This window comes from Momordica charantia (genome assembly GCF_013281855.1).
Source record: "Momordica charantia cultivar OHB3-1 chromosome 2 unlocalized genomic scaffold, Mcharantia_2.0 BLBB01000002.1, whole genome shotgun sequence".
NCBI classification, from domain to species: Eukaryota; Viridiplantae; Streptophyta; class Magnoliopsida; order Cucurbitales; family Cucurbitaceae; genus Momordica; species Momordica charantia.
In genome coordinates, this window is record NW_028275160.1 from 20,637,745 (window position 1) to 20,653,075 (window position 15,331).

Below are 15,331 nucleotides of genomic sequence, written 5' to 3' on the forward strand. Positions count from 1 at the left end.
ATGCGATATACTTCACTGATAAACTTCATATTTAAATAGAACGAAGAACATAAACACTTCAACATAAAATAAATCGTAGCAATCAAAATTGACGATGTTATTACAATCGATGATAATTAGAGGTTGGATGTGCATTTTGTTGGGTGTTTTAGTCCGATAAGGACACAGTTTGTTGTTGGAGTGTGGTGATGATTAAGGACAAGTCCTCAATGACTTCTTCATCATGATCTTGGTTCAAGAGGGACAAAATTATGTTGTATGATTTTTGGCGTTTCAATTCCTTACCGTCTTCACTTCTCATGTCTTCATTAATTTGAGTATCACCGTTTTGCCATTTTGAGACCGTTTCAAATAGATATATTTATATAGACATATGATGTTTGTGCAAAAAGGGAAGAGAAAAAAAAATATGAGGAGAGAGACAGCAGAGGGCAACGAGCCTTAAACAAAAGGAACCAACAAAAAACACAAAGTTATGGTCGAAATTTAATTTAGTGGAAATCCTTAGATATTTTATTGCATTTCAATGTGGCCAACACAACAAAACATGTCCAGCTCATGTAAAGTTTATATCCATTAACAAATATGAGTGATGAAGTACAATTTAAAACTGTTAAGGATCCCACATTGAAAAGAGAGGGGACCTAACAATGGTTTATAATAGACATGGACTACTCCTCTCCTTGTCAATTAATTTTTTTCACATATACTGGAACTAGACACAAAATGCTACTCTGCACAAAAGAAAATAGACGGGTTGAATTTACTATAAATATGAGCTAAGTGCCAAAAACTTGTGTCTTATCATTCCTCACTCTTTCGTCGCAATCTATCAAACAAGCTCTCTCTCGTGGTCTACTTTTATTTTATTTATTTTTTCTTTATCTTCCATTCACCGTAGCTTCTTTCATATTCTTCTTTTCTTTTTTGTTATTGTTTATGCAAGGATATGCACAACAGTGTATTTCAGATTGCAGCTCGAACTCGGCCTCCGGACCGATCTGAATACTTGGGCAGACCTGCACAAAAAGGTGAGCACTCCGACGATCAAGTCAGTATAGGTCGGATTCCCAGTTTAGTTCGAGGTCAGAAATCATCGTACCTGATCGTGGAGTGAGGTCCTCTACTTATGGGTGGTAGTCCCGCTAATCTCGCGACGGTTACACCCGGTAATCTCGGGACCGTCGGTTACACCCGGTAATCTCGGGACCGACGGTTACACCCGATAATCACGCCGCTAACAGTAGCTCACATCGGCCCCTACCGAGCTTCCCGGTAGGTCGGACCTCGGCCAGGTTCACCTCGGCCCTCATACTTAGCATCGGTCAACGCTAGTGGTGGTGATCTCGGCGGTCTGAGCTGAGCATGACTCATGAGTCATCTTGGAGCACCAATAGGGGTCCTCCACCTCGGGTCAGGGTTTGGAATACCCTTCTAGGCTACCTGAGCACTACCTCGGATCCCTCCGTAGGGGGTTCGCTATCCCTGAGAACACCCTCCTTAGGATTCCGGAGGAGGGGGAGAGAGCTGACAATCCTCCAGAGGGATGGGTCACTCTCTACTTCAAAATGTTTGAGTACGGCCTCAGACTTCCCCTTCACCCTTTCGTCCAAGAGTTTCTTTTCCGAACTGGGCTAGCTCCGGCTCAAGTGGCCCCCAATGGGTGGGGTGTCATTTTCGCTTTGGCCATCCTTTTTTGGCTACGAGCTCGGGACAGTGAAGAGGCCGAGCTGTTAGATGTAGACCAGCTCCTCGCGTGCTTCGAAGCGAAAAGGATAGCTAAGAAGCCTGGTCGGTTCTATATGTGCGCAAGGAAAGGCGTAGGAGCTCCTCGGCCCACCTGCCTTTCTTGGCGTCCAGTCTAAGTTTGATGCCTCGCTTGATGATCTTGTTGACTGCCTCCACCTGCCCATTTGCTTGCGGATGTGCGGGGGACGAGCTAAGGTGACTTATGCCAAGCTTGCTGCAAAAGTCTTTGAACTTGGCGTTGTCAAACTGCTTCCCATTGTCCGTCACAATGGCCTGCGGTATACCAAAGTGACATATGATATTTGTCCATACGAAGGACGTGACTCTGGATTCCGTTATGTGGGAGAGCGCCTCGGCCTCGGCCCACTATGTGAAGTAATCCACAACAACCACAGCGAACTTGGTCTGGCCCTTGCCCAAAGGGAAAGGACCAATGATATCTACCCCCTACTGCGCGAATGGCCACGGGGCCGAGAAGGGGGTGAGCAGCTCGGGAGGTTGGTGGATTATGGTTCCGTAGCGTTGGCAATTGTCGCAAGTTCTAACGAACTTCTTGGCGTCCTGGCTGAGGGTCGGCCAATAGTATCCTTGTCGAATCACTTTGGCTGACAGCGACCGGGCGCCTGAGTGATTGCCGCACACTCCTTCGTGGATTTCCCTGAGGACGTACAGGCCCTCTTCAGGGGTCAGACATCTCAATAGAGGCAGGGAAAAGCCGCGTCGGTACAATGCTCCACCTCGGACCACGAACCGAACTGCTCGCCTTGCCAACTTTCTGCGCTTCTTGGGGTCTTGTGGTGAGTTGCCCCTAATGAAGTCCGCAATCGGGTCCATCCATGAGGACTCTAGAGCACCAATCTCCATCAGATCTGGCTCTGAGATCGAGGGATTATCTAAGATCTCGACGGGGACCGACCTGGCCAGGTCGGTCTTGTACGCCGATGCTAACTTGGCCAAGGCGTCGTCATTAGAATTTTCTGCTCGGGGAACCCGGCTTACTTCGTAAGTTCGAAACTGGGCGAGGTACGATCTGACCTTGCCCAAATACTTCTCCATTCGGGAGTCTTTGGCTTGGTACTCTTCCTTGATCTGGCTCACAACCAGCTGGGAGTCGCTGAAGTCCTTAACACAATAGGCCCCCAATGCTCTAGCGATTCGCAGGCCGGCAATAAATGCTTCATACTCAGCCTCGTTGTTAGAAGTCCGGAAGCCGAATCGCAAGGCATACTCAAATCGCTCGCCTCCTGGTCCGAGAAAGAGGACCTTGACCCCGCACCCCTTCTCATTGGAGGATCCGTCGACATAGATTGTCCATGGTAGGTCGGACCCGCTCAGCTCGGAAGGTGGTGTGAGCTCGGCCACGAAATCTGCCACTGCTTGTCCTTTCAACGCAGTTCTGGGTTCGAACTGGATGTCGTACTCACTTAGCTCCATTGCCCACTTCATCAGGCGTCGAAAAGCCTTTGGCTTATGGAAGATGTTTTTTAGGGGCAAGTTAGTGAGTACCACCACAGTATGGGCTTGGAAGTATGGTCTAAGCCGTCGGGCCGAGGTGACTAAAGCAAGAGCCAACTTTTCCATTTGAGGGTATCTGGTCTCGGCTTCGGTCATAGCCTTGCTTGTGTAGTAGACCGGCTTTTGCCGCGCTTCCTCTTGCCTGATTAGGGCCGAGCTGACGGCGCTGTCCGACACTGCCAAGTACAACTGGAGCTTGTCCCCCGGCATGGGCTTGACGAGCAAAGGTGCCGAACAGAGGTAGCTTTTCAACTGCTGAAATGCTTGCTCGCACTTCGCTGTCCATTCAAACGGCCCTTTCCTTCGTAGGTCTTTGAAGAAAGGAAGACACTTATCTGTCGATCTTGAAACAAACCGGTTCAGGGCCGCAATCCTGTCATTGAGGCACTGAAGCTGTTTCAGCGTCTTAGGTGCCTCCATCTCGAGCACGGCTTTAAGCTTTTTGGGGTTGGCCTCGATTCCCCGGTTGTTCACCATGAAGCCAAGGAATTTTCCCGAAGAGACTCCAAAGGCACATTTAGCTGGGTTGAGCTTCATTTGATATGTCCTCAGAACCTCGAAGGCTTCGGTCAGATCGGAGAGATGCGACTTAGACTGCTTGCTCTTGACAAGCATGTCGTCCACATACACTTCCATATTCCGGCCGGTCTGCTTGGCGAACATTTTGTTCACCATTCTCTGGTAGGTCGCTCCTGCTTTCTTTAACCCGAAGGGCATGACCTTGTAACAGTACAGACCTTGGTCTGTTATGAATGCGGTATGACCTTGATCTGGGACATGCATCTTGATTTGGTTGTACCCAGAGTAGGCGTCCATGAAGGTGAGCAGTTCGTGCCCGGCTGTGGCGTCCACGAGCTGATCAATCCTCGGCAGTGGGAAGCAATCTTTCGGGCATGCCTTATTTAAGTTCGTAAAATCCACGCACATTCTCCACTTTCCGTTAGATTTTTTAACTAATACAACATTGGAGAGCCACTCGGGATACGAAATTTCTCTTATGTATTCAGCTTTCAAAAGTTTGCTAACTTCCTCAACAATTACATCACTCCGCTCCTTGTTTATAGGTCTTCTTTTTTGCTTTACAGGTCAGAATGACGGATCTATGCTGAGGCGATGCGTCATAATCTTCGGGTCAATGCCAGGCATGTCCTCATAGGACCACGCAAAGACGTTCGAGTTGGATCTGAGGAAGTGGATTAGTTCCTCTCTGTCGGTGGCCCCCAGCTTGGTTCCTATGCTTACTTGCTTCTCGGAACTAAGTAGAGGAACAAGCTCGAGCTCCTCAGTGGGTGTGGCAAACTCCCTCCTCGGCAGGTCGGCCTCGAACTCGAGCGTCCCATCCCTACTGGTGAGAGTTTCAAGGGCGCAGACCGATGAGCCTTTGAGTGCGGAGGCATAGCACTCCCTTGAAGCGGTCTGTTCTCCTCGGACCGTGCCCACGCCATTGGGGGTGGAATACTTCAAAACTTGATGGAGTGTCGAGGGAATGGCCCGAAATGAGTGGATGATGGGTCTCCCAAAGATGGCGTTATAGGCCGATCTACTGTCAATCACCACGAACTCGGCCATTTGGGTGACCCGAGTTTGGTCCTACCCAAGCGTGACCGACAAGTCGATGCAACCCTCTGGGACGACTGATTCTCCGGAGAACCCAACCAGCGGTGTCGGGCTTTTCTTCAATTGCAACCTCGTCTATCCTAGGGCGAGGTAGGTCGGTAAGGACAGGATGTTAGCAGATGCGCCTCCGTCTACCAGCACCCTCCTGACCACCACATGATCAATCAAGGGAGCGATCACAAGTGCATCATTGTGGGGCAGATGAACCTCCTCCAAGTCTACACCGTCGATGGTGATTGAGCAGGTCGGCCTCTGCTCCTTGATGATGCACACCTCGTGCATGGCTGCACGAGCTAACTCCTTTCTTTTATGTCCGGACTGACCCCCGCTTGGCCCTCCGAAAATGGTATTGATGACCGAAGGTCGGTCAGTGCGCCGGGGCGGCGTCCTCGAACGCTTCCGCTCTTCCCTTTTTTCTGCCGAGCTGGTCCTGGGCTTTCCCACAAATTTCTTGAAGTAGTCATCTTGAATTAGATCCTCAATTTGGCGCTTCAACTCCCAGCAGTCCGACGTGTTATGGCCGTGCTCCCGATGGAAGCGGCAATACTTGTCCTTGCTGCGCCTGTCCGGGGCTCCCCGAAGCTTCTCAGGACGTTTGAGTAGTTTTTCCATTCTAGACTCCTCGATGTTCGTTAGGATCTCGGAAATTGGAATCGTGGTCGGGGTGAAGCGTTCGTAAGGTCGGCTCCTGGTAGGTCTGTTCTCCGCCCTCCGATACTCTGCTCGGCCGCTGGAAAAGGATCCCTTGTCCTTGGACTTGGGATCTGCCTTTTCTATATCTTTTCCACTTCTGCCCCGGCCGATCATTCGTTCTGGTCGGCCAGTTTTTGTTCGGAGGAGTTCCTGTCCATCGATGACTTTCTTCGCCTTCTGAAGCACCTCGGCGAAGGTGGCCGAGGCCTCATCTCCAAGTTTCACCGTGAGGGCCTCGTCGGCTAGACTGGTGAGAAAATAGCACATGGCCGAGTCATCGGAGCAGTGTGCGACCTTCAACTGCTCCTCCTGGAATCTGGTGACATATTCTCGCAGCGTCTCACCCTCCTTCTGTCTGATGGTGGCGAGATGGGTCGCTGTCTTTTTGTCATAATGCCGAGAAGAGAACTGGGCGAGGAACTCCCTTCTCAGCTGAGAGTAGGTCAAGATCGACTTGGCTGGCAGTCTCCGATACCACAATCGCTCGCTGCTAGTAAGCGCGATCTGAAAGGCGCGGCGTTTGAGTGCGTCTGATGCCGCTTGGAAATCCATGAGGCCTTCAAAGACCTCAACATAATCCTTGGGGTCTTTCGACCCATCATAAGGTTTCACGGTAGGAGCTTTGAACTTCGGAGGGATCGGTGCTTCCAAAACGTCCGAGGTGAAGGGCGATTCTCCCAAGTCGCCATCGCTCACTGGACCTTCTTTCTGCTCACATTTGGCCATTAAGGCCTCCATCTGAGTGTCGAGCTGGCCCCTCAGCTTGTCGAACTCCTCCATTGTAATCACTCCTGCAGGAGTTACTGGGTTGCGAGAGGATTCAGCCTGCTGGTTGGAACTCCTGTGTGAGCGGGATGGTGACTGTCCTTTTCGGAGAGATGAGCCTCTCTTTCTGTTGAGGTGTTCACGAAGGTCTCCTCTCTGGCGAGTGTGTCCCTCGCTCTCGTTGTCTTCGGGATGTTCCTCCTCGACTGGGCCGAGGTGGGAACCCCTTTGCTCGCGTATGTCAATGCGCGTCATTCGATTTTCAGATCGGGACCCTGCGCCTGCAGCTAGTATCATCTCGTTATACATTTCCTCCATGGACCGCATTTGTGTGCGCATTGCCTCCATTTCTCTCTGGAGTGCGTCAAAGTTCTCACTTGGTGGAGCCGGAGCTGGACCCCGGGCGCCCTTCTTAGAGGTCCCACCTCGGCCACGGGTGGCCTTGGATGTCCTTGGGTGCGCAGGTGGTAGGACAGGCGCAGTGATTCGTGCCGACCTGTGGAGGGGTTCTGTTGCTTGGCCGTCGTGACCTTACCCCTCTACCACTGCTGCTCCGACCTCCCTCTGGTGGGCATCGCTGGCAGCTAGAGTCCTTCGATCTGCCGTATTGGTCGAGTTTGTTGGTTGAACCATTTTCGCTCGCGTATTGGTTTAAAAGGATTGGGATGACTTAGATTGTCGTCCCCACAGACGGCGCCAAATGTTTATGCAAGGATATGCACAACAGTGTATTTCAGATTGCAGCACGAACTCGGCCTCCGGACCGATCTGAATACTTGGGCGGACCTGCACAAAAAGGTGAGCACTCCGACGATCAAGTCAGTATAGGTCGGATTCCCAGTTTAGTTCGAGGTCAGAAATCATCGTACCTGATCGTGGAGTGAGGTCCTCTACTTATGGGTGGTAGTCTCGTTAATCTCGCGACGGTTACACCCGGTAATCTCGGGACCGATGGTTACACCCGATAATCACGCCGCTGACAGTAGCTCACATCGGCCCCTACCGAGCTTCCCGGTAGGTCGGACCTCGGCCAGGTTCACCTCGGCCCTCATACTTAGCATCTGTCAATGCTAGTGGTGGTGATCTCGGCGGTCCGAGCTGGGCATGACTCATGAGTCATCTTGGAGCACCAATAGGGGTCCTCCACGTGTTCAGGGTATTCTCTTCCCCAAACAGTTATTATTTTTGTTTTATTTTTTTCTGTACTTATTTACTTTCACTGTCAACTTTTGTTGTGTCACTATTTGTTATTAATTTATTATTAAGGTAAATTGTTATCATTTGTTTTATTAATTCATTAATTTATATAACATGTTTTGCTTCAAGTAATTTTTGAAATATATAACTTTCCTTTAATCCATGTTTTATTTTGGAAGAGATAAAAATGTGTTCTAACAAAAAACATCCTTTCTTTTGTATAATATTTTTCTTTTTAAAAAGGTTGTGGTATAATAAATTTAATAATGAAAATATTTTCATAAAAAAAATAATTTATTTTAAAAGGACTTTTAAAAAAATCAACATGGTATTTTCAAATTATTAAACTAAATCATTCTTTAATATTTTTTTAAACAATAATCCTCCGATGGAAATTGGGGATTTAAGAGGTTGATTTTCTAATATTTTTGAAGCGATGAATTTGTTTTTGGATGCCAAATTAAATTAAAATAATTAAAAAAAGTTAATGATTTTTGGCCACTCATAATTATTGCTTATTATTTATTTAAGAATAATGATTAGTAAAGCACGTGACATTTAAAAAATAATAAATTAATTAAAAGTCATTTTTCAAGAAAATCATATGAGAAAATAAATTATTGTTCAGTGAACGAGTGTTGTCGGGTGCTAATACCTTTCCCATACACAAACCCCCAAATCCAAATATTTTTTTTGTGCAAATCAACTTATTCATGGATTTCGGTGCCCAGGAACACCCTATAAATAAAGACTCATGGTGACTATATTTTTCTCCTCTCGGGAAAAAAGTCGACCGCTCCGCGCCACAAACCCATAAAAAATTTGGCAACTCCATTGGAGACTTTATCTTTTAAATAAGTCAAATTTATTTTCTTTTGTGTTATTTTCTGTATGTTGCCTCAGTTTATTTTGACAAACATGTACACAAGCCTCCTAGTTGGGCTTTAGCATTCAGTTTAGAATCAAGAATTAGTAATGGCGACCTTCGTGGAGTATTGGACTCCCGTGAAGGCACATGAAACCTCTCACTCGAGTTGACGTTAATCTGGAGGTTGATAAGGGTGCTTGTTATTTCTTCTTGGATATGGAAAAAAAATGAGGACGAGTTGGGGATCTTTATCATTTATGTAGTAGAGTCTCGCTTCATCTATTGTAATAATGTATTATTCATATGTCTATTATTTTATTTTTATGTTTATTTATATCGGTAATTACAGTCATCCTTCTGTAAATATGTTTTGTGCTTTACTTTTACCTTTTGCCCCTTATTTATTTTTTTTAATGCTCATATGCAAAATAAAAATAAAAAATAAGATTCTTGTTTTATTTTTAGTTTTTAGAAAAGCTACAAGCTTAATAGTTGTGTAAAATACCAATAAATTTGACGTTTTAGGCTTTGTGCTTCTCTTGTTTCACCCCTTTAATAAGCAAAATGTATCTACAAGTTCCAAAAATTACTGTTCGCATTTTATGACAAATGTTTTTAGATAGATAAATTAAATTAGCCTCCCTTTCCTTAATAAATAAATACGGCGATTTAAATCGTGTTTAAGCAAGGTAGAGTCCTATCTATAGAAAAAAAAAGAAGTAAGCAAAAAAAAAAAAAGGTAAAAAATGTGAATGCTCTCATGATATCTCAATCAATTAAAAGAATTTTCTATTGAACTATCTTTTGATGTTAAGATCTCCACATTCACCATTATTCGTCGACATTTTGTTTATGCAAGGATATGCACAACAGTGTATTTCCGATTGCAGCTCGAACTCGGCCCCCGGACCGATCTGAATACCTGGGGCGGACCTGCACAAAAAGGTGAGCACTCCGACGATCAAGTCAGTACAGGTCGGATTCTTAGTTTAGTTCGAGGTCAGAAATCATAGTATCTGGTCGTGGAGTGAGGTCCTCTACTTATGGGTGGTAGTCCCGCTAATCTCGCGACGGTTACACCCGCTAATCTCGGGACCGTTGGTTACACCCGATAATCACGCCGCTGACAGCAGCTCACATCGGCCCCTACCGAGCTTCCCGGTAGGTCGGACCTTGGCCAGGTTCACCTCGGCCCTCATACTTAGCACCCATCAATGCTAACGATGGTGATCTCGGCAGTCCGAGCTGGGCATGACTCATAAGTCACCTTGGAGAACCAATAGGGGTCCTCCACATGTCCAGGGTATTCTTTCCCCAAACATTGGCCCCCTCTCTGTCTGGTCCGATCTCGACCTGGCAGAGAAGTTCATTCGACTTGCTTTGGACGCGTGGCGATTTCCTGTTCGTGGGAAAATATAACCGTTGCGGTAGATTTATCGTCGGAATATTCAAATATTCCGACGTTTCGGATCTTAGGGAGGATCCTAGCCGCTCGTTGATAACACGTGTACGGTGGGGGAAATTTTTCCGACAAGCTATAAATACCCCCAATCCCTCAGGTCATACCTTACGTTCCCTGAATTCTTCGAGTTCGATTTGAAGGTAGCTCGAACCCTTGGTAGGTCGGTATCTTCCCTCACTTTCTCTTTCGAACGTAGTTGCCATGTCGTCTTCTTTTAGCAGCAACTTAGGATCCGATGAGGATTTGGCTCGTAGGTTAGAGTCCGAGCTCGAGGAGATAGAAAACTTTAGGTTCTCCGATGACGAGGAGGATAGTGATGCCTCCATCTCGGGTCAGGGTTTGGAATACCCTTCTAGGCTACCTGAGCATTACCTCGGATCCCTTCGTAGGGGGTTCGCTATTCCTGAGAACGTCCTCCTTAGGATGCCGGATGAGGGGGAGAGAGCTGACAATCCTCCGGAGGGATGGGTCACTCTCTACTTCAAAATGTTTGAGTACGGCCTCAGACTTCCCCTTCACCCTTTCGTCCAAGAGTTTCTTTTCCGAACAGGGCTGGCTCCGGCTCAAGTGGCCCCCAATGGCTGGGGTGTCATTTTCGCTTTGGCCATCCTTTTTTGGCTACGAGCCCGGGATAGTGAGGAGGCCGAGCTGTTGGACGTAGACCAGCTCCTCGCGTGCTTCGAAGCGAAAAGGATAGCTAAGAAGCCTGGTCGGTTCTATATGTGCGCAAGGAAAGGCGCAGGCGGTATAGTTAAGGGGCCGACCTCCATTAAGGGATGGGTGAGGAAGTGGTTCTACGCTTCTGGGGAATGGCTTGCAAAGGACGAGTCAGGTCGTTCCTTCTTTGACGTTCCCACTAGGTTTGGGAACCTAGGTACGGAGTAGTTCTTACTTTTGTGATAACTTCTTTCTTGTTATTCAGGTCTAACTCAAATTTTGTCTTTGTGCAGTTTCAATCCGACCAGTCCCCGAGCTTACGCAAGTCTCCTTCGACACGCTGAAATACTACAAGGAGTGTTTTCCAAGGGGTAGGAAGGTCGGAACCTTGGTGACCGACAAGCTGCTGCTTGAGTCCAGGCTGCTAGACTACAACCCCGCAGTTCGTCCCATTGAATCCTCAAGGCCGAACTCCGAACTCGGTACGCCGAGCTTGCTTCCCTCCTTTTTCCTCTGACCTTGTGCTGACCCCTGTTCTTTATTTTGCAGCCATGGTTTGCGGTTTTGCAAGCAACGTGAAGCGCAAGTCCAAGGGCCGAGCCCATGCTCTTGAGGCCGCCCAGAGTTCGAAACCTGCCACTCCCGCTGTGGTAGGACCAGCCTCGGAAGATCCAACCCCAGTGATCGAGCTGGAGTCTTCTAGGGGTCCCTCGAGGGAGAAGCGCCCCAGGGATCAGACTGAGGCGGTGGACGCCTTGCCTTCGGGCGAGGAGGTGAGGGAGGAAGTCCCTCTGAAGCGAAGGAAGAAGAAGAAGAAGACAACCTCCCCCTTGGAGGTCGGAGCTCATGGGGTCTTGCCTGCGAGCTACGCAGATCGGGTGGACGATCCCGAGGCCAGGATGGGTGGGACGTCCGACGTGACGGCACGGTTCAGAGTTGAGCCGTCAAGTTCTAGGGTGAAGGACCAGGTGTCCCGCATCTCGGCCGCAAGTTTGGACCGCTGCCTAAGGAGGGCGTCCAAATTTGTGAGCGACCCAGGGTCCGTTCTGCAGAGGACCATCGACTACGCCGCTGAGGTAAGACTAGTGTCTCCATTCTTACTTAATTTACCTAACAGGTAGCTCAGTCTAATTCCCTTCTTTGTACCTTTTCTCAGGCGTTCGTTGCTTCCATTCAATCGGCTCTGGCTGTAAAGGCCGAGCTGGATGGGAGGGAAGCTCTGGCAGCGAGGGAGAAAGAGGAGTTCTCCGCTGCCTTGGAGGCTGCTTCCTCCACCATGAAGGATGAGCTACTGAAGGCTCACTCTGAGGTGGAAACTTTGAAGGCCGAGGTGGAGACCAAGGCCGAGCTGCTGAAGAAGGAAGAGGACAGACGCAAGGCCCAACTCCAAGCTGCTCATGCTATCACCAGGGGCTTGGAGAAGGAGAAGATCCAACTCCTCAAGGAGAAGGACGAGATGCTCCAGACGCTTGAAGCGAAGGAGGAGAAGCTGAAGCGTGCGACTGCCGAGCTGGAGACGGTGAAGGAGCGTCTCAGCAATGGAGTCCTACTGGAGGAATCGTTTAGGCAACATCCTAACTTCGATGGATTTGCCAAAGACTTCTCTGATGCGGGCTTCAAGTTTCTCATGAGGGGCATTGCCTCCGACATGCCTGACCTTCAGATCGATCTCAGTGGTCTGAAGAAGAAGTATGCCGAGCAGTGGGCGTCTGGGCCTGGCGGCACCCCTGGCCCCAAGCGTTGGTGGATAAATATGTCAGAGATCTAGACTCTGACTACTCCGACCTCGAAGAGGATCAGGTCGGCACCACTCAAGAGGGCGCTGCTCAGGCAGGCGCTTAGGCGACTACCCTTCAAGAGGCTTTTCTCTGTCTTTCTTCTTTTCTCTTTTGTTTTTTGAAAGTGTTAGGGCAGAGTTGCAAGGTCTATAAGCCTTGGCTCTGCTTTTCATTCAATAAAGAGGCTTCTCATTTGTTTTTACTTTGTTGCCTTCTTTCTTCGGTTTTTCTTCAAGTTGAAGCCAATGTCACGTCGCGCCTCGTACCTTTGAGGTCGCGCCATTAACTAAAATACTTGAAATTTTGAACTCGGATCGCTGTCTAGTATTCAATGCATTGCACCAACTCTGGACTTTTTAACATCACACCTTTAACTTAAAAACGTTAAAAGGCTAAAATCACAAGTCCATAACTGTTCTTCATATCGCACCTCGTACCCTCAGGTTCAAAGGCTTGATCATTCTGAACTTTCACATCGCCCCCTTGCCTTGAAGGTTTGAATTTTAAGTTCACCAACGGTTTTGGCATCGCACCTCGTACCCTTAGGTTTTGGAGGATTGAATTTTAACCGATTGCTGGAATGTGATCGTGTGGAAGCCCGTGGCCCCCATTTAATTTCTGGTCGAGCTCGGAACCATGAAATTAAATCATCTCATTTATTCCGATCATAATTCTTGTGAAACAGTCTTTACAGATCCATTGAATACCCTTTTGGCATTTCAAGGATAGTAACGCTTCAGGTGCTCCGCGTTCCACGGGTGCGCGAGGACGTCTCCTTTCAGATCGGCCAATACGTACGTCCCAGGTCGGATCAAGGGCACCCACATGGGTTTGCACCCTCCTTAAGACCAGGTGTCCGACCTGAAAGGTCCGAGGTCGAACGCGGGCGTTGTAATGTCTGGCCATTCTGCCCTGATATTCCGCCAGGCGTAGCTGGGCCATTGCTCTTCTTTCTTCCAACAAGTCGAGGTTGAAGAGCAGCTCTTCCGCGTTTGCCATAGGCTCGTAATGCTCGACGCTGTCAGATGGCATGCCGATCTCAACCGGGACTACAGCTTCGGAGCCGAAGGCCAGGGAGAACGGGGTCTCACCCGTCGATTCCCTTTGGGTGGTCCGGTACGACCATAGAACCTCTGGTAGCTCCTCGGCCCACCTGCCTTTCTTGGAGTCCAGTCTAAGTTTGATACCTCGCTTGATGATCTTGTTGACTGCCTCCACCTGTCCATTTGCTTGCGGATGTGCGGGGACGAGCTAAGGTGACTTATGCCAAGCTTGCTGCAAAAGTCTTTGAACTTGGCGTTGTCGAACTGCCTCCCATTGTCCGTCACAATGGCCTGCGGTATACCAAAGCGACATATGATATTTGTCCATACGAATGACGTGACTCTGGATTCTGTTATGTGGGAGAGCGCGTCGGCCTTGGCCCACTTTGTGAAGTAATCCACAGCAACCACAGCGAACTTGGTCTGGCCCTTGCCCAAAGGGAAAGGACCAATGATATCCACCCCCCACTCAGGCCACGGGGCCGAGATGGGGGTGAGCAGCTCGGGAGGTTGGTGGATTATGGTTCCGTAGCGTTGGCAATTGTCGCAAGTTCTAACGAACTTCTTGGCGTCCTGGCTGAGGGTCGGCCAATAGTATCCTTGTCGGATCACTTTGGCTGACAGCGACCCGGCGCCTGAGTGATTGCCGCACACTCCTTGGTGGATTTCTCTAAGGACGTACAGGCTCTCTTCAGGGGTTAGGCATCTCAATAAAGGCAGGGAAAAGCCGCGTCGGTACAACACTCCACCTCGGACCACGAACCGAGCTGCTCGCCTTGCGAACTTTCTGCGCTTCTTGGGGTCTTGTGGTGAGTTGCCCCTAATGAAGTCCGCAATCGGGTCCATCCATGAGGACTCTGGAGCGCTGATCTCCATCAGATCTGGCTCTGAGATCGAGGGATTATCTAAGATCTCGACGGGGACCGACCCGGCCAGGTCGGTCTCGTACGCTGACGTTAACTTGGCTAAGGCGTCAGCATTAGAATTTTCTGCTCGGGGAACCCGGCGTACTTCGTATGTTCGAAACTGGACGAGGTACGATCTGACCTTGCCCAAATACCTCTCCATTCGAGAGTCTTTGGCTTGGTACTCTTCCTTGATCTGGCTCACAACCAGCTGGGAGTCGCTGAATACCTTAACACAAGAGGCCCCCAATGCTCTAGCGATCCGCAGGCCGGCAATAAATGCTTCATACTCAGCCTCGTTGTTAGAAGTTCGGAAGCCGAACCGCAAGGCATACTCAAATCGCTCGCCTCCTGGTCCGAGCAGGAGGACCCCAGCCCCGCACCCCTTCTCATTGGAGGATCCGTCGACATAGACTGTCCACGGTAGGTCGGACTCGCTCAGCTCGGAAGCTGGTGTGAGCTCGGCTATAAAATCGGCCACTGCTTGTCCTTTCAACGCAGTTCTGGGTTCGAACTGGATGTCGTACTCACTTAGCTCCATTGCCCACTTCATCAGGCGTCCAGAAGCTTCTGGCTTATGGAAGATGTTTTTTAGGGGCAGGTTAGTGAGCACCACCATAGTATGGGCTTGGAAGTATGGTCTAAGCCGTCGGGCCGAGGTGACTAGAGCAAGAGCCAACTTTTCCATTTGAGGGTATCTGGTCTCGCCTTCGGTCTTAGCCTTGCTTGTGTAGTAGACCGGGTTTTGCCGCGCTTCCACTTGCCTGATTAGGGCCAAGCTGACGGCGCTGTCAGACACTGCCAAGTACAACTGGAGCTTGTCCCCCGGCATGGGCTTGGCGAGCAAAGGTGCCGAACCGAGGTAGCTTTTCAACTGCTGAAATGCTTGCTCGCACTCCGCTGTCCATTCAAACGGCCCTTTCCTCCGTAGGACTTTGAAGAAAGGAAGGCACTTATCTGTCGATCTTGAAACAAACCGGTTCAGGGCTGCAATCCTGCCATTGGGGCACTGAAGCTGTTTCAGCGTCTTAGGTGCCTCCATCTCGAGCACGGCTTTAATCTTTTCGGGGTTGGCCTCGATT